General features: G+C 44.3%; 1 protein-coding gene across 29 annotated transcripts in view; it reads right to left on the bottom strand.

The window, feature by feature from the left end:
* The window catches only part of MICAL3 (microtubule associated monooxygenase, calponin and LIM domain containing 3), a 147,254-nt gene that overhangs the window by 106,457 nt on the left and 16,394 nt on the right, over positions 1 to 24,403 (bottom strand). For 17 of the 29 annotated variants that reach the window (XM_085049298.1, XM_085049289.1, XM_085049302.1 and 14 more), the window contains exon 1: positions 20,599 to 20,740. The exons of 1 other annotated variant lie outside the window; for it this stretch is intronic. The gene's annotated coding sequence lies outside the window, so the exon portion shown is untranslated. Of the gene's footprint in view, positions 1 to 20,598; positions 20,742 to 24,403 lie in introns of those variants that run through there. 11 more of the 29 variants (XM_085049284.1, XM_085049292.1, XM_085049290.1 and 8 more) reach the window with 2 other exon arrangements.

Below are 24,403 nucleotides of genomic sequence, written 5' to 3'. Positions count from 1 at the left end.
CCCTAAACTGAAGCACTTCACATGTCCACTGTTGGCTATGCCAAGTCAGCCTGGAACCCCTGAATATGGGGGAATTCTTGAAATGGAACTTCTTGAACTGTGGCATCTGTTATTCCCCTAGAAAAGCAGAAGACCTAGTAAATATGCTTTTACAGTCATCTTTAAGCCTCTTAGAAATTACTCTCCTTTCTTCGTCTTGACACGCCTTTTCTCCTCTTGAGCATTCAGGATTTTCTATTACCCCAGCACATTTTAGAAAACATTCCTTAATCCCTTTGTTGATTGACAATTTCACTTAAGATTTTATCTTCAGCCTCTTGGGATTACTTACATGGTCAAACTCTGCTCTTCAAATAGCTTGTAAAGTGAGGATTGAACAATAAGGGGTGGGAGAAATTAATTTAGCATTAGACAGAACAATTCTGGCTCCCAGGGTTGGGCAAGCCTCGGAAAAAACGACAAGACTTCTTTGCCAGCATATTGCATATCACCTGCCAAATAGTAACAAAAAACCCCCCACAAAACATAACAAAAAAACCCCAAACAATTAAAAGAACCATAAGAAAACCCCCCAACCACTCTGAGATCCAGTAACCACCCTGAAATGAAATGAAACAGGTACACTACAGAGCTGATAGTCTCCACCCCTGCAACACAGCCTGCCAACCAACTATTTATCAAGAATCCACAGCCCCATGAGCTGGAAAACAGTTCTCTTCAGGCTCTTGACAACTGTCCCAGCTCAGGTTAATACCAAAACCCCAAGCTGGTACATGCAGAACTGTGACAAGCTTCGCTACACTGAGAATGTGACTAAAAAGGTGCTGCTTCAACACCTCGTCAACTTAATACTTCTGTTAGGTCTAATATTAGGATATTGTAAGTCCATTAGTGGTAACTGCTCTCATTAGCCTTTAAATAGTTTTTCCGTGGCAGTATCTCTGATTTCTCTCTCAGTCTTCAAGCACTGGGACACACAGCTGCCTCGCTGTTTTCTGAGGAAGGCACAGGGAAAAAGACTAAGGACAATTAACAGAAACCAAACCACAGCCCCAAAATCCAAAAGGTTCTGTCAGAATAACACTGAAGAGCACCCAAGGGTCAGATGGTGTGCACTTGGCTGCTCTCCTGGCTCAGGTTGTTGCCACAATATCTGGTCACACACTGAGCTCTGCAAATGCAGATGGGAAAGCAAGTCCCTTCTTTGAGGGCACTAAGCTCAACAGGACCTGAACCCTCAACATTCCCAGAGGTTCCTACAGAAACTTCCTCTTCTGCTGATGCAACTTAGATGCACAGAGATGGTAAACCTCAGGTGTTATTTAATAAAAAAAGGGAAAGCTACAATTACCTTCATTCTCCTCTCTTAAAGCTCTTAAGATGGACCATGTTGCACCAGCACCTTTTTAACCTCTCTGAGGAGAGGCTTCTCCAAGCAGTGCTCACACATGGACCTGAACCCTCCAAAGCTGCTGTGCTACAAACCTTGAATTCCTCCTCTCCACAGCTGATCTGCTCCTAGCCTTGACAGAACAAAAAATGAGGGAAACACACAAGCCTTTCAAGTCTAATTCCTGAAGCCATTTAGACACTGAGAACAGAACTGTTTGATCAGCATACAGCAACAAACAGACAGGGATGGCTTGGTCCTGAAGACTCTGAAGGGAGAAGGAAAACACAGCACAAAGATGTGTTTCACTACTGCTGCTCAAGGACCTAAAGATAACTAACACATGAGTATATCTCAATTTGTGGTACCTTACATGGCCTCTTGACCAATTCCTGACCCAGAAAAAAAATGCCCTAAAGGATCAGAGAGGAAACTACATCAATATGTATGCTCTTTAAGAACAATAATATGTGTATTAAAATATGCAATACAAAACCAGCTTACTAATGGTCAGATTTTGATGCTCCATTGTCCAGTCAATTTTTTTTTTGTTTAGAGACTATTGCATGAATCAATCTTTTAAAAAAACCTGTCAGCCTCTTGCTGAAAATGAGCTAAGTATCCGTCCTTGAAATCTCACACAAGCAGTAATTATTTTTAGACTAAAGAATACTAAGTGAAGGTTATGAGGTGAGCAATGCCATTTGCAAATAAGCTCTCTGAAGCAGGAAACATCTGAATTTGGGCCTATTGCTGTTCAAAACAAGTTATCTAGCATTTCTAGCCAAAGGCACATTTTACACTCAAAGGTGCTGTTTTCCTGAAACAACACACATCTGCCACTCTCGAGCACCTGGGATAGACACCAAGCCTCCAAATAAAAGACAATGATAGAACACAAACCATGAACCACTTGGGTACTTGGAACAGAGAAAGGGAAAGGAGGCTACAAAGAAAGTAAGAGAAGTAAAAGGAGGGATGGCTTCTCCTGAACAAGACAGGTACAGCCACCATTCCAATTACTGTGACCATGAATTGAGATCACCTGAGCTCAAACCCAGCCCTCGGCACAGAGCAGTGGGGCAGGAGGGAGGTGGAATCAAATGGTTACTCTGGACATATCTATTTTCCATCAGAGACTGCCAGGTGACCACTGCCCTGCTTCCCATCACTAGTGGCACAAGTTAGGAGCAGTCAGATTATTTAAGGATGATGAGTAGCCCTGCTGTATTATGGACAATTTGAGATTCAAGGAATAAATGTTATTCTCTCCCAGCCTCCAAATTAGATTTCGGCAGAGGAAGAAAGACTGGTCTGCATACTCTACATTTTTGTGCCAGCAAGGAAGAGCAGGTTAGTACAAGAGCCTCTGGAAAATATCCTGTCAGAAGCTTCCCAGCAGAGGTCATGTTTCTGGGCTCGTTCTCTTATCCTGGACTAAAGCTGTTCCACATAGCTGTGTTCATTTCACCAAAACAACTTTTTGGGAAATCTATGAACATCAGAAGTACTTTTTATGGGTAGGTGGACTTCTACCACCATCACCCCTGCCACGTACATTTATTTTGCAGATTATGAAATACACAAGCCTTTGGGTTCTTCATATTCAAAAGCAGCTATTTGTTTACTTCAAGTTCCAGCCTTTTTCACTATTGTTATTGTTCTTCACATATATTCCTTACCCTGACTACTTCGAGGACTAAACACCAAATGCAGCAACATTTACAAGATTCAAGACCTTGCCAGATCAGAGTTCTTCATGCTTTATCACACACTGTGTCCCTCATATAAGCTTTTATGCAGGTTATAACCAGCTGCATTACTCTTTAAAAACAACTGTTATTTAAGAAAAAGCCATAATATTTGGTGGTGTGTCTCTGGTGATGTTCTGTTGTGCACTCTGCCCATCTGCCATCAACCTTCCTTCCCTATTGCTACAGATGCCAGTCCAGACCTTCAGACAAGCAGCATAAATCCACTTCCCAGTGAAATGCTGCCCTCCTCAAGGGGAGGATACACATGCACAAACACATTCTGAGCACACACAGCTCTCCCCAGCCAGTCTGCAGCACTTCAACACAGGGACACAAAGATCTGGCTCTTGGAGAGCACTATCAGTCCTGTAACAAAGTCCAGGGCAAGCTGACAGCAGCTGGTGATAGAGCCAAGCCCTCTCCTAAAAACATCAACTCTGTGGTTATCTTCCTCACACAGAGTGCTTTGTGCTCCTCCAAACATGGAGCTCTCCTGACAGGAGAGGAAAAAGGCTGAGACAGCAAGAGGCAAAGGGGCTGTTTTGGTTTATGGGCTGTGGCCCAGAAAAGTGGATAGCCCTGGCACACAAGATAACAGCACAAACATTAGAGCATTGCCTGGGAACAGAATGGGAGAAGGTTGTTACTTGTACAGCCAGTGAGATGCTCATTTCTTACAGCTCACTGCAAACTGCAAAAAGGAGTAGTGCCTTTCCCATTTAGAAGGATGACTGCAGGGCATTAGGTACCCAGAAGTTTTCTTTAGGATTCACTTATTCCATCCTACCACATTCAAAGCAATGATTTTAATGCATGCTTCAGACTTTTCTGCCATTTGCAGCAAACAAGTTTTATTTGGACAGGATTTATGTCACACAGGATTGCTGAAAGCAGTGCCTAAAACCAGTTTTTAAAGAAGAGCCTGGAACAGGGCACCTGTGTCAGAACTGGGCTGGTGACAACAGGCTGCCCTCAGCCACAGGGTGCAGCAACCCCAGCGAGGCAAATGTGACCATTTGGTGCCTCTGCTTCTGTTTCATAGCAGAACAAGAGCTCAGCAATAAATGCAGGTTTGGGAGATGAAGAGCTCTCCCCAGCTGTCAACTCCATAGGCACAAGTGTTTCTACAAACCAGACTGCATGCATGCCCTAATACCTATTACACGTCTTCAAATCCAGTGTGTTCTCTTGTTCTAGTAAAGTCTATAAATGTCTTTTCAGCACAAGAGAAAACCAGCCATGCAAACAGAAAATCTGAACATGACACACTGTCAAGCTGACAAAAATAACACCAAAATTTCCCTCACTCTGTTGGCACAGCACACTCGAATAGAAAAGTAGTATATGTAAGCAGTAAAGCATTTTCAAGAAAACAGTCAAGATAAGGGCATTTCTTCCCTGTGCCAAAATGACTCTCCACTGCTTAACCGTAACATAAGTAGTGAGCAAAAACCTGGAAAACAGTGAAGAAATTAGAGTTCAAACCGTAACTGTTGCTGCAGATATGCAAACAGATGAAAAACAACTAAAATATTCTATTAATGCAAACTGCAAGCACTGGATAGTGCTGCTCTAGACTCTATGCAACAATACTAGGAAATGGAAGTATCTTGCCTTTTTCAGTCAATATACAAACCACAAACACACCATGAGCACTAACCATCTCCTAAGTAGCTGCTCTTCTCCAGAAAAGCAGAGGAAATTTTCATTTCTGATAAACCCCCAAAGGCAAAGCTGCTTCAGCAAGAACTAAGCAGAGCTCTTTCCTCTCACAGGTCAGATCCAAATTCCTGCTTTCCCACCATCACAGAACTGGCACCTACTGGAAAAGCACAAAGTCAATGATTCACTTTCTCTCTGATAACCACGCATGAGATTGCTGCTACAGCTACACAGACCAGAAGAGAATTGGGAAAACGTGGTTTTCTCATGTTCTTAACCAGAGATCTGGAATGCATAAAGGGGCTGAAGACACAGCTCAATCCCAGAATAAATACCTCCTAGGCCTCCAGTCAGGACACAAAGATCCAGCTTAGATGTGTGAGTTCTGCTCTAACCACCAAGGAGGGGATTTCTGTCTTCAGGAGAGAAGATACAACAGCATAGTTTAATATCAGGGCACACAAACTCATTATTATTATTATTTTTACTACTGCTGTTTACCGACAAAAGCTCAAGTTGTGCCTTCATATCCAGCAAGTCAGCCGTTCAAAAAACCCTGCCTGGAATCTGTGAATGTATCTCAGATGAGGCTGTGAAAGAACTAGCCAGATCAGGGAAAGGAGCAAGTCATTTGCTCATTTAAGTGTTTTAAAAAATCAGAACTGAGCCAAAAAAAGCAACCATACACACTTTTTTCAGCTGGCAAACCACACACTCTCACATTATGCTCTTAAGTAAAAGAAAATAGTCCAAGGGTTGGTTAAATTTCTTTGCAAGCTGCATCACCAGTGACAACACTGCTCTAGGAATCATTCACTGATTATCCTTCTACAAAACCAGAAGTGAGGGCTTCTACATATCATATACAGGAGAACCTCCCACTCGTCTAGAAGTGTTAAATACAGTTGTAAAATCTGGACTTCTTCAAAAGTCCAATAAAAATCCAAGTCAGGTTTACTACTACAGTGAATAATCTGGCACAAGGAGACAGAAGCCACACAAGGCTGCTGGGCTCCCTTCCCTTCTGAGGGCAGTAGTACTAATTTCATTTTTTTCTTTTTACTGTTATTTCATCCTTATTAACATGCCAAGCAGGAGCAGGAAGAATTCCACGAGTTCCCATACATTAGCCCTGGCAAACTGAGCTCCCTCTTCTCCATCAGTTGAAACACACAAAGAAAGGTTTCTGACACTACCTGACAATGTGTGAAAATATTTTCCACAGATTAATTTACAAGCAAATAACTCAGGGTGACCAGGAATTAAAACAAACAAAAAAAAAGGCACACACAGGAACAAGCAGGGAAGAAATGATCTGCAGTCAGAATGGCCAATATTAAAAAAGCACACCCGAGGGCATAGTGATTTCAGGGGAGGAAATCCACCCACTGGCAAACATCAGAACTAGATGGAGCACATGCTCTCACGCCAGGAGCAGAAACATATTTCAATATGAACAACTGCTTCACTCACTGCATATTGATCCTCAAATATCAACTCCAATTCAGTTCAAGTCTGCAGCTCCTGTTATTGGACTATTAATTCACTGGTTTTCACTGTATGAAATGGCTTGTGCATTGATTTTCCCTGCCTCTGGTTTTTTTACCTTGAGAGAGCATCACAGGTATGAGTGTTGCCAGAACCAGAATTATACCAAAAATTGTTACACTGTGTATTTCAGTGCAGCTCCCAGGACTGGCCAAGTTATATAAAGTTGAGGCATTGATTAGTCATATAGTCTACTTTTGTTTTTTTAAAGGCAGTAGTTGGGATGTTTGCAGGGAAGAACCAAAACTTAATCCATACTCAAGAACTGTGTTCATTACATTAACAAAGCCACTAAACAGTCATAAACGCAATTTATTTCTTGGTTTTCTGAAGAACACTTACTGCTACAAAATTACAAAAGGCACTGGTTAATTAACTTGGGACTGCCCTGAGGAATAGAAGGCTTGAACAATAGAAACTTTCAGACAAAAATGATAAAATACACATTGAAACAACAGTTTAAAAAAAGATACTGTGAATGCTAAAAGCAAAACAGGCTGTCTCCACTAAGTCAGCCCTCTGAAAATTCCAAACACCTTCTAAAAACAAGAGTACAAAGAAAGAAACCATAACAGAACACTGTATTCTTATTTCTCAAGTTATCTAGACTGCAGTAAAATAACAGAATTTATCTTTGTTCCCTCCCATGAATCAAGACTCTTCCAACATTTAAATCAGAATGATAATTCCACCAACAAATATTTCAGAATCAAATACTGAGGCTCTTGCTACAACACGATTTTGTTTAAGGAACAGAAGCAGTTCATGGGGAGCCACCAGGTGAGACAGACATTTCAGAAACACTTCAGGTGACAAGGAAAGGCTTCAGGAACACTGCAGGCAGATAAATAAAACACACTATTCACTTCAGAAACAAACATTCCAGTAACTAACACCCAAATTTTAGCAGACCAGATTTTATAACATATCTGTAAATCACCAATTCCTTAAAAACAAGAAAGCACAGAAGGAAGAGGCATCTTGGTCACAGAAGGGGCTCAATGCACACATCCCTAGAAATAACTCCCAGCATGCAGTCCAACAAAACTGCCAACTTCACCACCAATTTCAGCCACACAAATTTGAAATCGCAGAGTATATTAAAGTATATTAAATATTCAGGTTCTCTAACAGCATTCACTATCCCACAAGCAGCACTACCAGGTTTGCCTACTTGGGGAAGTGAACAGTGTCACACAACAGTGGTTCCCATTCAAGAAGTCACCAGAGAAAGGAAGTACAATTAATATTTTCAGCACGGGATAATTATGCTTTAAAACAAACCTCGGGGTCATGACTTTTGGGAAGGGAAGAGAGGGAAGAAATTTTTATTTTGCCTTCTCATACTGTTCTGCAAGAGGGCATTTGGACACACTGTATGAGCCAAGTGGCACAGTTACAAGCTATCACAATTTTCCCAGGCCTGCATCTATTCACACCCACACTGGTATCTTGCAGGTCCAAACCCATATGCATATGTAAAATCAGATGTAGGACTTCATTAGTATATGTATAAATATTCATTAGTTGCTATTAATGCCCATAAACATATATATCACATCTGCAAGATAGAAAAAAGTTCCCTTTTCTTGTTTCTTGGATATTAAGAGCCCTAGATTCTTATCCTAGCTGTGTCTAAGCTCATGAAGGTCAATTACAGAACAGTAATTCTGCATTTCATTTATCTCCCGTCAGAAACTGAGGGGACAAATCCTGTTACCCATTTGGTAAAAGGGCAGGAACACCCAGAGATGAAAGAATTTCAGTGTAATGTTAGATCAATAGTATTTTCACCGCTTGAAAAGGTAATGCTGCTTTCCTAGATAAAGACAGACTACAGACAGAAACCTTGTCATGCTGCAAATGCCTAATCTCACCTCGGGAGTAAAGTACAGCAGAAAGGCAGAAAAGCAACCATCAGTATCACCCTCTGGAATAGAATGCAGTATGTGCAGTGTGGAGTCCAGCCTGGTTCATATTTGTATGCAGGTGAAAAAGGACAGCAGGCTGGGTCCTTCCTTTCCAGTTTTGCTTCCTTTCAATTTCTCTTTAGGCTTTGTCAAGCTGAGTAACATTCAGACCCATCAGGGTTAGGACCTGTGATTTTTCTGCAGGATTTGTTTAAAAACTGCACTGACTATGCCCGATTTACACTCCTCCTTCACAAAGCAGGCAGGGCATCTTATTTCAAGCCTCTCTGCAGAGACACAAGAAATTCCACTGCTGAGGGTGGCTGCTCACCTTTGAGCAGTGAGACAGCTCACCTCCTGTCATTTTCTGAGTACAACCAAGATTTAAGTCAATTCCATTCCAGTGCTTCACCTGACTCCTGGCATAGTCTGCCCTCCTCCTTTTTACAGGAAATCAGCATCCCAAGGCCACGCTACAGTAAAAGGTGCCCTCCTGAATCAGTGCCAAGCCCTCTGAAGCAATCATAAGAGGCACAGTGTGGCAAGATACATCTCAGCCTAACAAAAATGGATATTTAAACATCCACCTGAAAACTAACACACAGCTTTTTAAGGTTCCGTTTCACCAAGCTGCTCCTAATCACCAATTACCAGGAAAATGCAGTCGTGTTCAGTTATTAAAAGCCTCAACTTTTTTACATATTCAGTAGTAATTAAGGATGAGCAAGCAGCATATATTTTGCTAGTAAAAATATTATGAGGTCATGTACAGGAAGAGGCAAATTTTGTTATAAAAACAGTTGGTGCAGGCAGTAGTGAAAATATTTACAAGTGCCCAAGCACACCTGAAGAAGCTGCCAGAGCTAAGAGGGAAAGCAGACAGCAGTTACCAGAAAACTACATTAAGTATTCTCCTTTTGATTCTCAGCTGGGGCTCTGGAGACACAGAACAGTCAGAATACAAGCCTAGAATCCAAAACCCGCCATGGGAAAGGAATAATGGTTTAAAAGAAACAATGATTTTATGGTACCTCATCTAACCACTAGATGTATCTTCTCTTCTTTATTAATTTGCATCTCTTGCCTCTTTCACAGAAGCATGTAACACTTCTCTTGGAACATTCCTCCCTCTTCTCTACAGGCACTATGTCCTCCCAAATCCAACATCCTTAAGCAGCAACTTTTCCTTGTCATTCACCACTGAATCCTCCCCCGACTAGCAATACCACCGTGGCAGTTAAGGCATCCCCCAGTAAAGCCACTGGGTTTCACCATCTTCTATTCCAACAAGGCTATTTTTAAACCCAGATCGGTTTTCTGGTAAGGCTGTGCACACTCAAGCAGCTGTGCTGTGTGACAAGAGCAGGCAAAGAGGACACAGGACCCCAGGATTTAAACACCAAGCAACTGGAGGCAGGGGCACTGCCCAAGACACTCCTAAAAATCCGGTGATTGTTTTTCCTTTTGTATTTAGCTTTAGTGGTTGCGTCTGTTGTTTCAGATCTGAAGAACCTGAGGGCCTTAAAGCCTGTCCATTTACTGAAAAGGAATGCACTTCACTGCACAATGTAGCCATAGCAAAGCTGTATCTAAAGTCTGCTTAGAAAACAATGAACAATTGTCTTCATTTAGTATCTTCAGATCTTTAACTCCACTACTATCAATATTTAAACCAAGGGTAAAAAACCTCTCATAGCAAGCACTATATACTCACTTTATCTCACTGGCTCTGCAGTAACAGAGCTTAGTAAAGAAAAGTCCTGGTTTTAATAATGCTGCCCTATCAGAAAAAGAAGGAAAATCATTTTTAAAGGAAAAGCAGAAGTCAAACAAGAAAGGAATTTTGTTTGTTTGTTTCTAGAGTTGCCTTTTTATTTAAGAAAACACAATGAAAGCATAAAAATCTCAGAAGAATGAAGCAGACAACAGTGCCCTGAGGGAATGAGAAAGAACACAGACGCTCAGTTCCAACAGCAGACAAGAATTATTGGACTGTGGATCACTGCTGCAGAACCAAAGCCCCTCAAAACCAAAAGCATATATTTATGATTATACCTGGGCTGTCTTCCCAGCAGCTGCCATGTACAGTACACCTGCTAAGCACCTATTTCATTCTGTCTGTGGGGTTTTCTAAGTTAATTTAACACCCACAGAAGGGAGTCAGCACATCTTTCAGGAGCCTGGGGATAGCTGCATTTACAAGATCACACATGAAGGTGACAAGCAGCAGCTATTACACTTCCATTGAAAAATCAAAGTAGATCTCTGAACAAATGCAGGACATTTAAACTGCTTATCCCCTAACAAAAGGGCCTCCCAGAAAATATTTTCCTAAATACCAGTCACACACGGATTGTTTCACTAGAGCACACATTCAAGGTCACTCAACCCCCCAAATCCTACTTTTTCATCTAGCTCTTCTCTGTGGATCCTCACATACAGGACCCTTGAAAGCTTTTCTCTCTTCACAGCATCCTGTCCAAGCACTAGGAAAACCTGCTACGTTTTGCAGACTCCAGCATTAACCAACATTTCGTCCTACATCCACCCCAATTCTAACAGCAGGGCTATTTAATGGATTTCCCCAGCAGCCCTGGAAAAGCGCATGCCGTGCACCAGATGTTCACTCACCCAGAAGCTCACAGCCTACCACCAAGGCGAAAAAAAGGTGGGCAACAGCTCTGAATTCCTCCGTGCGAGCTGAAGAGCGTTCTCCCTCCTGCGTGCTGCATTCCGTAGAGCCACTGCAGTGCTCAGAGGCAGCAGACTTGCAGGAGCAGCTGGAAAGCAGCCGTGCTCTCCTGCTCTGAGCAGAGGTGTCCATCCCAGAGCCAGGCTGCTTCTTGCCCAGGGAATGTATCTCCTACAGCCCCCTGACCAGAGGGTGGCTCACACTGATGAGTGGCCATTGGAAGGTGGTAACTGGGGCGAGAGGATAATAAAGCCAGAAAAATTGTCTGCGTGTGTGTAGGAAGGGAAAGGAATAAGTGGAGCAAATAATGAGTGAAAGAATGGAGTCAGTATGCAAAGAAAATTATTTACTGAACAGACTATTGGTGCTGCTGACCTCAGTTCATTCCGCTCCAAGCTTTAACCCCTTACAGCCAGGGCTCTGCCTGGCAGAGGAAGTCCCAGCTCATCTCCAGCCCTACCCATAACCCTTCCAGGACGTAACCAGCAGATCCTGCAGGTGAGACACCCCAGCAATGTGTTGCCGCTCCGTTTCACAGCTCTAGAAGTTCTCACAAAGCAGAACACACACACCCAAAGCCTGCTTGGTTCATCCTGTTTTCCTCCTATACCTGACCAGAAAAGCCCCTGTAAGCCCAGAGCTGAAGAGGGTGGGCAGAGTTCATATCACCACCATTTCTAAGACCTTCACAGAAAGGAGAGTTTTTCCACAGTACCTGAATATTATCAGGTTATAGAAAGTTGATGCCTGCCAAACATTCTTTTCCACAAAAAGGACCACATGCAAGTACCCATGACCTTGTTCTTGCCACCTAAAGATTTTTCTGTCGTAACAAACTCCATAGACATTGCATGCATTTAACTGTGGCATAAACTCCAATATGTCACAGCAATTTCTACTTCACACAGCAGGAGCTATCCCATCAAATGGGAATACTTACATCTTTTGCATTTCTACTAAGGGTTACAGGATAATATAGTGAATGAAAAATGAAAAATAATAAAATGAAAAAATACTTTAAGTCATTACTGCATCTGAGAAGAGGCTCACAGAATCTACTTGCTCTCAGATTCCCTGATACTTATTAAGGATATTCTCTCCACATTGGAGCCTACATGGCAAAACAAGCAGCAAACCCCAGCAATACCATGCAACGTGTAATACAACAACTTAATTCACAGCACTGGAATCATCTTCTACCCCACACCATTGTAAAGAAGCTTTTCTAAATGCATAACAAAGCCCCTAATTTTGTCGACAGGCTGAAGACCCCATGTCACCTGTCAGAGGACTCCATTCAGCCAAGTCAGGAATTAACACTGATCATTTGCAAGTGCCATTGTAGCAAATGAAGCACGATCCTAGTAAATAAGCCAACCTAGCTTAAGCTAAGGCAGCTGTTAGAAGAACCAAGCTCAGCTACCCACTCTTGTGAATCATTTCCTGAATAGCTGTAATTAGCACAGAATTGTAAGGCAATTCACGCTCAAATCCAACTGAAGACGTCAACACTCATCTTAATTCACTATGTTAATCTCAGAGCACTTGATTCCCAGTCCATTACCAACTCTTCCCTTTAAGATGCACCTCTGCTGTGACACCACCAGGCAAAGGAAGATCTGAGAGCAGAGAGCAGCAGGCACTGACCTGCTGGGTCACCTCTGATCTGTGCACCTTGAATCCACTGGGCCATGTTGTCCTTTCCTCTCTTTTCACAACCCTCTCTTTCAATTTTGATGTGCTTGATGTTTCTGCAATTCCTTGCTCTCTCCAAAGTCTGGAACCAAAGCACTCTGCTCAACAGCTGAGTGCACCACAGACACAGACCGTGAGAATACATCACACCCATAAGTTAGCATCACTGCTTGCATGAATGCTAACAAGAATTCATCACCCTTTTTTAACCACTACCATCAGAAAAGCCTTGACTGCATGGATGTTTCCCTGTATGCTGGTTGATCCCTATAGCTTGATGAAACCTGTTAGCTTCTCTCACCCTTGGAGAGCCAGACTTTTGATATTATAAACCTTGAGCTCATTGAGAGTTTGATGAAGCATAAAATAAGCATAGTTTAACAGTCAAATGAACAACAAAGGGCCTTTTGTGATAGCTGGAGAGTACAGGAATGGAGCAGCAAAGGAATGAGGATTTACAAAAAGACAACCCCTTACACATGGAGGTGACATCCTGTAACTTTTGATTAATCATTTATCAGTGACATGATATTATTTCAAATGAATACAATAACTTTAATTCTTGTCCTGACACAACCCATCTGAAGATTTTGGATCTCAACAGAAAATTATACAAAGTACAATGGCTACAATGCTAGAGGTGATAAGGAAATCTGACCCCTGGAAAAACATTTTCTTTGAATTTTTTTGGCAGAGGGTAAACAGTAAAGGCCCCAAGTTTTTGGCACAAGGCAGGAAGACTTGCAAAATGCCTCTCTTTAAAAAAGTATATTTATTTTTCTTGTGTAATAGTGCCTTGCTGCTCCATAGGAGTTACAGCTCCAAGGTGACTATCTCAAGACACAGCTCACCTTAAGATGGCAGAATTCACCACAGGTGAAAACAAGTTATCTTTTTATAGCAGAGAATGAAGGACAGTGCACAGCAGCCCCTGAAAGAAAACATTTGGGTTGGCAATATTTCAGTTTGGGAACATACACAACTTAAACTAGAGGAGTTCCGAGAAAGAATAATATGAAGTAAACAAGTCGTGTTCAACACAGTTTCAGCCAGACTTAGAGAACAGAAGATACAAATGTATTTTTTCAATCTAGACTTTCAGAGGATCACTAAACATTTTAATTCCTTCGACCCTAACACTGCAGCATTTTAGAAGACTGTTGCTTCGGTAACTATTTAAAAATAAACTCTCCAGAGAGGACATGGCACTGAAAACAAGCCTCTCCAGAGTGGTGAGACATCTAGACAATGGTCCACAAAAGGGAACATTAGCAGAAGAATTCTCCTAAGGAGGAAGCAAACATCTCAAGTGACACTCTGAAAGCAATTTAGCTGGTTTAGATCTCAGCTGATACTATAACATTTCTAAATTAGCATTAACCAATTCCTGTCCAAGAAAAGAGCACAGCAAACTGCACAGCTAATCCAGCCCATGAGGATGAGCTGGACATATTCTATGTTCCTACTGGCTCCCCCTGCTAGCAACAGGCTCAGGGCTATTGCTAGCAAAATGTGTAAGCAGCCCTACTATCCCTGCAAAGTCCACAGCATGTTTAGATTCTGTTTATGAGCAGCAAGACAAATGACATATGATCTGGAAGAAACCTGAAGTACCTGTAGCAAGGCACTGGCCTTGCCAGGCTCACCAGGGAAACTAGACACAAAGGCTAACTCCAACCCAGTCTTCATTTACAATCAGCACAGCAAGAGGCACAGCTCTGGAGAATTCTGAATGGGAGCCTTGCCTAATTAATGAATTAGTGACTTAGTGGAGCAAAGTGAATCATCAAAAGCATGGCACATTCTCCAAAGCTGTTTACCCTTCCTGAGACAGAAAAGCCATATTAGAATTTCTCAAATGGAGCAGAAGCAGAACTCTGTTTATACCAGATGGAGTACCATATACCATGTACCAGACTGCTACTGAAGAAATTACTGTCACAAAAAAAAAATTCCAAACCCAAAACTAGTGAAACATGGTTAAATTTGACTGTTTAAAGCAAGACTCCCAGGCAAACACCTGGCCCCATTCCTCACTTTTGTGCACATCACCACAGAACAAAGGAGAGAAAGTCTACTGTCCTCCCCTTCATTCCTTCAGTCGCATAACCATGATGTTGTAAGACACTCCTCAACACAAGGTCCTAAAAAAATCTATTCCGTGGGTATCACTGGATAAATATCAATTGGGTTTGTGCTCTTTAACTGGGTCAGAACCAAATTTGCTTTCTGCTTGCCTTAAATCAAATTCTTTAATGAACCCTGAAAAACATGCAAGCAAGTGTTAAATGGTGCAAATCACCCCAAGCTGCAGCATCTCACAAGAACAGCCCTTTTTAACAGTTTTGTAAGTCTACACAACATATTTAGAAACACCAAGAGGAAGGCAAAAAGGGGCTCCCAACCATTCTGTTCAAGCAAGGCAGTTCCATCAGGGTCATGAAGAGACAGAAATATTAGATAGGAGTCACAAGGCCACAAGCACTTTTACTTGCATGGCAGAGGTAAGATGTGATCCCACTAAAATGTTGCAGTTCTGCCTACACTTCCAGGGAGAGCTCTCCCCAGACTCAGAGTAAGGAGATCTTAGTAATCCAAAGGGAGGTCACTGTAAAAGTTATGCTATCCACTCTCTCAAGTTCAAAAGTTGCTTAGAAGACTAGCTGATTATACCCTAAGACTTCCTCAGACACACCACCCAAAGTTCATTCCAAAGCATCTTACAGCCATGAAAATAAAAGATATAAAGCTTGAAAGAGATTTAATAGAAGCCTTCAGTGCACTGCAATGTCCTCTTCCCTCAACCACATCAGCCCCCAGCAAGCCTTGCCTCACTTCAAAGCACTGCATTTTCAGAGGAATTATTTCCAAACAGCAGGGCAGAAAGCAGTAATACAGAACAATTTTCCTGCTGGCCAAAGAGGAAGTTGATTCTGTAAATGGGCTATTTCCCAGATTTTAATTAAGCTGTGCAACTGGAATCCTAATGCAGGCAAACATAGCAAAAGACCAAAAAGGTAAGACAAATATTTCCGGGTTGAGGTTGGAAGCAGCACAGAAAACGGCAAGATTTTAGCTTTGTTTTGTATCCTATAATAGTATTTCAGATCAGTCAAAAACAGAACTCCAAAATGCAATATGCTACATAGGAGCAGAACAAGAAAACACATCTCTTGCACAGAGAGACTCCACCTCCAGGGATGAGATGACTGCTGGACAAGGGGATCCAAGGAAAGGAGAGAACACAGCAAAAAGGCAAAACCACTCAAGACAGATAAGCAGAGGCCTATTCATTCCACTGCCAAGCTGTTCTGGGTCAGCCAGCTCATGGCAGGTGAGAGTACAAACTTCTGGGAAGGCAGAGGATGAGGCAGCTCCAGAGATATTTATGGCACTCTTCATGATGGCTGAAAAGCATCCATCTGCCACTCCTTCTGCATGAATAAAGCAAAGAAAGGCCTCAACAAGGCTTTGGTGAATGCATCTAAGCAGCAGCACAAGGTAGGACTACATGTTGAATGCTCCACAGCATTTCACTCCAAATGACAGTCAAAAAGGGCCAAGAAAATTAGTTTATGTTTGTAGCTGTAGGACCCCATATAGGAATGATTTTCAGTAAAAATGGTCGTTATTTTGACCAGCTGAGTGTCAAGAAGAAATCCAGACAAAGCAAGGGCAGCCTAGACTAGTTTTAACCATGTGGCTAGACACAAAAGATCGTATCTCAAAGACACTGGAGAAAGAATGAAAAAGGTTAACATATAACAAGGATAAAGATCTGGGAAGAAAGAGATGACAAGCTGAGAGAGACAGGAATGTAGTAAAAAGGTTTTCCTCACAATTTCCATAGCTTCTTCAATGTCCTTTCTCAAAAATCAAAGGCAGTTTCTCTTGCTGTCTACTGCAAAAACAGGTTCAGATCAGCTGATCTCAATCAGAGCAATCAAGTTTCTGTCTTCAGCAAAAAACTATGCTGCTACTGCCCACCTCCAGCAGACAAGTTATGAACTCCCTAAGGAAGTGTGGGATGAAATACATTCCTCTTTCCTGAAGCTGAAATAATTCTATTGTTAATTTACTGCTGTCTAGGAAGAGCAAGAACTTGCATTTCCTTTCCTAGTCTTACTGAATACTTTTGAATGGAGTAAATTTCAATACTTTAAAAAAATAGAAAGAAAAACATCCTTCAGTTTCCTCCAAGGCAAATAATTGCTGCCTGATTAAACTTCCAAAGGAGAAAAAATAAGGGGGGACAATATCAAAGAGAGGCTGCCCATACAGGTGAGCAACTTTCCCTGCCTTAAATTGTTTCCCATATCTCTGCACTCTATGTCTATCACAAGCCACTCCATATATAAGAGTATCACAGTGCCTCTTCAAACCAAGATACAACACAGGCAGAATGAGAAGAGCCATGTCTGTTTACTGTTGACACAAAGAAACCAAATGCTGTCAGAGTCTTATCAACTCATTACTCCATATTCCAACTACCTCGACATTACAAGGAATCCACAGGGACAAACAACAAATAATTCCCTGAAATTGAATTCATTGTGTGCTCCAAACACTCAGCTGAAGTCCAAATATTTCCACACCATTCACAAACACCATCTATGGGCACATCTCATCCTGCAGCATATGTGTTCCTGGGTTCTCCTGGATGCACTTTTCCCTTTCTCCCTCTCCCTTGTGCAATTACACCATGGAATGTCATTCAGCTGGGGCAGGGAGGAGAAAAAGGAAGGAAAGGGTGGTGAGTTGATGTTCCTATGCTAGCTTGCCTCTTGCTCTATCTCCACGGTTTTGGGCTCCCCTCCTAGTAAACAAACAGTGCCTGCATCTTGTATCTAATCTCATCATTTCCAAATAGCAGCACCAACACAGACTGCGTATCATTGCTACTTAATGTCCACCTCTCTGATTATGAGCAGCATCCCTGGAGCTGACATCTCAGTTACATCCTGCTATGGTCTGCAAGGGTCAGGTCAGTTCTAGACTCCAGTGCTGCTGGGAGACCCAAGCAAAGACCTGAGAGCAAGCACAGCTCCCCAGGGGAGCTCATGTGAAATCCTCCTTCCTGGAGTGACCTCTCCTCCCGTTTTTGGATGAAAGATGAGATTACCCTTAGATATGCTGCAGCAAAAACACTCTGCCAGGACACCTCTCAGGGACACATCCACACCAGGAGTGTCTCAGGGGAAGATGCACTTGTGGAAGAGCAGCCCAAAGGCAGTGTGTGCTTTGCTCCTGCAAGTGCTCCTGTGTGGGGACCCTGCACACAGCAGGTGACACCCCTGACACCCTGGGGACCCTGCACACAGCAGGTGACACCCCTGACACCCTAGGGACCCTGCACACAGCAGGTGATACCCCTGACACCCTGGGGACCCTGCACACAGCAGGTGACACCCTGGGGACCCTGCACACAGCAGGTGACACCCTGAGCCACAGCCACACTGAGCTGCTGGGGCTTCTTCTTACTCCAGGTCGTTAAGACACAGCTCAACTGGCAGAGGAAAGATTCCTAAAACACTGGGCTGTGACAGCACACACAGCCTCTGCTGCTGCTCTCGTGGGCAATTTCCTGTGACACAGAGAATGGAAGTTTGCTGCCTCTGCCAAGGACAGCCAGCAGCAGCATGGACAGTTCTCCCTTCACCTGGAGCTACCCTGAGTACTCTAAGATTACACCCACAAGACAGCCCCTGTGCTTGCAAAGGAGAAAAAAAAAACCTAATCCATGCATGGATTACTTAAGTGATTGAGAAGTCGTTTTGAAATCCTGCAAGAAAAGAAGAACACATCCAAGTAAGGACCAGTTCTGCCTCAGCTTTGTCCACGAAGTGTCATCAGCTCTGCATTACCATGTATACAAAAGTAATTCAAGTTCACTCAAAGTAACAATGCCAGAGCCTTTATCAAGAGACCAGCACCTGCAAAATAACTCAGATTTCTCATGTGAGGCATGTTTGCAGGATATTTGAAACCCAGAGAGGCAAGAAAGCTTAGAATAAAATGTCATCCTGACCTCAACCAGCTGTGTTTAGGTTTAGACCAGGAATATACAGTTACATATTATTTACAGATCCTTTCTGAATACACAGGATAGTCAGAAATGGGATTTGTATTCCAAGTTATTGAATATTGAAACTGAGATACATATCATTCAGCAGCAGCATAACTATTAGTTATTTCTTCTACACAAATATTTTAAAATAACTGGCAAAAAAAATTTACGGTTGTCCTGTAACATTTAAGAGGAGTTTCCCTGCCCATTAATTTAATAATTACAGGATTAACAACATCACCAATTAGCTGTAAGGTGTGCCTTCCAACTGCAATTTAAGACATGAATGAATACAAGTCCAGCACATCTAGTTAAGCCATCTACTTAGACACAAGTGCTTTAGCAAGCTGCAAGCTAAATACAAACATATCCGTTTTCTTAACTGTAGTGTGACTTTTGCAGCTGCAGCTGAATGTGCAGTGGACTTTTGGCTGGTTGAAAGGGACACTGCCATTCTAACTCTAGTTTTGTACAAGAATACTTTCACAGACTCTCAGACCAGCAGAAATATTCCCATGATTGAAGAAGTTAATTCCCATGCAGTGAGTTATTTTTACTGAACATATCCCTGCAGTGCAACCAACCCAAACACAAGTGCTGAAAATGTGACAGTGAGAAATAAATAGACTAAGTACCTTATAAGAAATACAGAAAGAGGTATTAGCATAACTATTGGTAAGAGTAGTCTATTTCAAACAAATGCATAGTTACATAAAGAAAATCTTGCTTATTACATTCTTCAAAGCTCAGCTACCTTGTATCTTTCTAAGTTTGTAGCTAAAAGGAGCCTAATCAGTTTCTGCATAAGCAGCTTGACCAGTGAGAGGCCATTTACTTGCTCAGCTTCCCCTAAATCCACTACACTAGCACAAAGTTCATTTAAAGTGCAGAATAACCAAGAACACCAATTTTGAGTCTAACACTCAGATTTTCCATAGATTCCTCATTTCGTTCATCTTTCAAAGCAGCACAACAGGATCAACAAAGGAAGCAGCATTTTTTGTCGTGTCAGACTCAACAGTATCTTTAGTCGAGATGGACAAATCCTTTCCAAGTGCTCCAGAGCACTAACCTTAAATGGATGACTGCATGAGCTAAGAGAAGACTTCTTCAGAATATGGAATTAAGTCACTGCAGTGAATGGATAAGCAGGTTTTTATTATTATACAAGAAAACCTATGTTTAGAAGCAGCTACCCTTGTTAAGTACTAAACACCCTTAAACACATCTTGGGACAACAGTCTGCAGAGAGAGATTAAGAACGAGCCATAACACAATAAATAAAGGAACAGAGGCACAAGCATTACACCTCGTACTGAGTTTATCTCGAATGACAATAAAAAGGCTAAAGGCGAGACAAGCAGCAGCCTGCACGAACGGCGGGCGGTTTCTGCCATGCCGCACGCAGGGTGCCGTAAGCCCGAGTGACGGAAGCACCGGCACGCTGTGTGACCCCGTGCTAGCCGCGGCTCCCGGGCGGTGAGAGGCACCGCACGGCGCTCCGGGCGATAAGGCCGAGCTGCAGGCAGCGCGGGTAGACCCGCCCCGCTCGGCCAGCGCCGCTCCTCCGGCCAGCCCGGGACCGGGGATGAGCCGCTCGCTAACCTCGGCTGAGCACCGCGCTCCCGAGCCGTGCAATGGGGTCAGCGAGCCGGCACGGAGCGGCGGCGGGGGGCGCGTTCCGCGGCGGTGCCCAGTGCCCTGTGCCCGCCGCCCCGTGCCCGGCGCTGCCAGCGCTCCCCGCGCGGCGCACACACCCCGCTCCGCGCACCGGGGCCGCTCCCGCGCCGTGCCGCGGCACGAGGGCGAGCCTCCGCCGCTGCCCCCGCCCCACCTGCCGCCCCGCAGCCCTCCCGCCCCGCCGCGCCGCGGGCACTTGCCTTGGCCTCATGCCGCTGCTGGTGGCGGCGGAGCGGAGCGGAGCGGGGCTGAGCTGTGCCGTGCCGTGCCGGGCTGAGCGGAGCGCAGCAGCAGCGGCACCGGCCCGACCCTGCCCGCGCGGGAGGGGCGGTGCGGGCCGCGCGCGCACCTTGGCAGCTCGCGCTGCCGCTGCCCCGCCCACCGCCCACCGCGCGGGCACAGCCGCCCCGCCCCGCCCGGCGCTTCCAGCGGCGCACGGGAACAGGGGAGCGCGGCGGGAAGCGGCGGCTCCACGGCCCTGGGCACGCGGGGAAGAGCGGGGACAAGGGGAGGACAGAGAAGACAACCGGAAAGCAACATGTGCGGCGGAGAACGGGCCCCGTCCCACGCGTGGTTCTCCCCCACAGCCTCTCACGGTCTCGCTCCTCCCCCGCCGCCCGTGGCAGTGGTACGCTCCCGCCGCTCGAATTGCAACAGGCCGGGCGGGGATTGGCGGAGATCAAAAAAAGGGCGGGGCGAGGCAGCGACCGTTTAAAGCGCCCCCGGGCGGGAGGGGTGCGCGCGCCGGGAGCGCGCCCTGTGCCCCGGGAGCGCGCCCTGTGCCCCGGGAGCGCGCCCTGTGCCCCGGGAGCGCGCCCTGTGCCCCGGGAGCGCGCGGGGCCGCTGGGACACAGGAGGCGCTGGTGGAGCCGAGCGATGGTACCGGAGGAACGCGCGGGAGGAAGGCGGCAAACAAATCAGCTCCAAAAGCGGCCGCAGAGACGCTTGTAAAGGCGTCATGAGAAAAGTCCGAAGGTGTTTTCGGGTCGGGGGTGGCTGGGGAGAAGCTGGCAGCGGTGGTCATAGCAACTCGCCCCGCTGGGATCCTGATGCGCTCGGGAAGATGAGCAGCGTTGCGGCAGGTGGATGCTGCTGCCATCGTCCTTGTCTCCTGCTGATCAACTGCGCTCCGGAGACCCTGATATTGACTAATCCCTCCGGTTACAGTGGTGACAGTATTGGTACTGGCTGGACAGGGAAATGAGCAAGCCTAGTCTTCAAGAAAGCACTGAGAGGAACCCAGAAATATCCTGCCGAAGCCACAGTCTTCCAACCCTACCCTTCAGAGAAGTTGATCCCCATAGACCATTAGAGATTTTGGCATGAAAAGCAGTCAGGTATAGTAATAACAGACAGTGAAACACCAAGCAGGTATCATTCATAAGAGATGCATAAAATGAGTTAATGATAGGGCTGAGCAAATTCTTACTACAGTGGGTATGACAAATATCAGCCAGAAGTGCACAATTCCCAATTCACTATCTATATCCATGTCTGAGAACAGATGGAGGAAAGCCTTTAGCTGATCTAAACTTGGCTCAGCCCACCCTGTTTACTGATGGAGATTTCATGAGCACAGAAATTAGAGCTACTGGTTGCAATCACTGGAGAGCCTCAGCCTGCTGATTCAGCTGACTTGTTGGAAAATCTGGCAAGGACAGCTGTCCTCACCTGAGCAGATGACAAAGCCATGCCCATACAAGTACCAAAGGGTGGCAGAAGCTCCTGCCTGGGGATATTCCCCCCTGGAAGTCACTGAAGGTCACTGACATTGCAGCTCTTTGCAGGAGAGGCAGAAGCTCCATTACCTGTTCAAAACCAATATATGCAATTGTCCTTCTCTGCAAAGATGCAGGCTGGGGATGTTTTAATTATTGAAGAATGAAAGCAGATGGAGGATGGGGTTTATATACAGTGATAGAGGAGATGTTTCAAAATGGTCTCACAGGGCCCAGCTCGCACAATGTTTGCAGTGATTACCGGCTAAGCACCCTGAACAGCTAGGAGCAGAGCTGGCAAGTTTAACAGAAATCTTTGCAAAGTGCTAATAAGGACCCAAACAATTCCCATTAGGGAACTGAAGAGCCATCTGCACTCTAGCATGAGGCTGCCCATGGCATCCACAGCAAGACTTGTATGTCTTGGCTCGATATTTTGGAATTCAGCACCAGAGAGGCTTAGTCATATGACAGGGTTATTTGCATCATTATGCTGCTGGATTCCCAGAGTTTTCACAATGCACTGTAAGGAAGGGTTTAAACAAGTAGAACTGAAGCAAAAACAAAGGCCTATACTGCCTCTGCATGTCCCTTGTCACTGTGTGCACGTGGTGGACAGAGTGGGAGGAGGGTGGCAGGCAGTACTGTACAGAACTTTGGGCTAATAAAGCACACTCACAAAAACTGCAACATCAGGACAAAATGGGCTATTTTGCAATATAAAAGCAAGCCAAGACAGCTGAAATACTGCATCACAGCTTAGCAGAAGCCTGATGTTCCAGGCTGGTGATGTGCAAGGCAAGGCCAGCACCATATCTGCCCTGAGGATTTCACAGAACCACTGGTTTGCACTGGGCTAGGGAACAGTCGCCTCGCCCCAGCCAGGCAGTGATTGATTCCCTGTGAATTCGTGCCTGCAGGCACTGCAAAAACTGGGTGTTGGCACTCCAGAAGTGACCACTAGCAAGCAGAGCAGCTGTTGAGGAAGCAATTCCAAACCAACCCAGGGAAAATATTGTGGTTCAAGACTGAGCTTTTTTAAGAAGGTGAGCTGCTACTGCTCAAAATAAAGTTGGAGTATGGCACAGTGTCCCATTTTCAAAAGTCTAAATAGAAAAATAAGGCCTGACTTTTTAAAGTATTCTGTTTCTAAGAGAAATTATTGAAGGTTCATAAGGGCCAGGTGTTGCTCCCAGTCAGAGAAGGAGTGTAACAAAGAAGGCAGCTCACAGAAGAAAATTCAAGAAAGTTTTTGGTATCTCTATGATATCAAAACTATTTTCACTGTAAAAATAGCCAAGGAATCTAAAATTCTATTTTGACAACCTTCCAAGGTTCAGGATTGCCAGGTGCATGCTCCTCTGGGAATTTGTAATCTCTTTAAACCAAGAGCAGCAAATTCCACTGGAAGCATACCATCCTGGAGCAGAGTCCCCACATCTGGAAAAAGGAAGTAAAAACACAGCAAGTGGATTTTCAAACAAGGAGGTGATCACCAAACTACAGCACTGGAAGGGATACTGAGAGGTTGTCTAACTCCAACCCTGTGAAAGCATCCCTATCCCATCTGCTGTACCTCTTAAAGACCTCCCCAGGGCAGACACCACAGTCCATCCAGGAAAGATGTTCTTTTCTCATGATTCACTCTTTTTGCCTTTAGAAAGTTTCCCCCATAGAGAATATATACTCCTGTATACAAGTGTTTCTGTTAAAAGTCACTGTATTTGAATTGCCATCTGCTGTAAGCAACTAAATTGGGATCTTGATGAGTTATAGTCTTGTTTTCTCATGCTCACACTTACTTGGACCGCTAAATCAATTTTTTTTTAATGTAAAAGTAATCTGTATACAAATGAGCAGCTAAGAGCTTCCAAAAGAAGAACTGTTTTCAGATGAAGCTGAAGGACTAGTTTACTCTACAGAGGTCTTAAAATTTACTGTCTTCTGCAACTGCTAGCAGGAAGAGTTGTCCAAACCTGGAGCACTTGACTTCCTAAGCAAGAACACAAGTGTTCAATCTGTGGTTCAAATGCAAGGCAGAAGTCACCAAGCACCCAGCATTCTCCTGATGCAAGTGATTATTCACTGCATAGGCATTTGAATAGCTGCAATATTTATGAAATGATGCATTCAACCCCCTTCCACCACCTCTGAACATACATGCACACCCTAATCCGGACTGATGCCGTGTGCTGAGGGGAGAGCTGAGTTCCAAATGAACTGCTGGTGGTGTTTGGTTGCAAGAAAACAAATACTAGTCTGATTCACTTGAAAAAACCTATCTCTT

Source organism: Lichenostomus cassidix, chromosome 1Ab (assembly GCF_008360975.1).
Source record: "Lichenostomus cassidix isolate B80296 chromosome 1Ab, HeHo_3.0, whole genome shotgun sequence".
NCBI classification, from domain to species: Eukaryota; Metazoa; Chordata; class Aves; order Passeriformes; family Meliphagidae; genus Lichenostomus; species Lichenostomus cassidix.
This window is presented reverse-complemented; position numbering and strand designations above follow the sequence as displayed.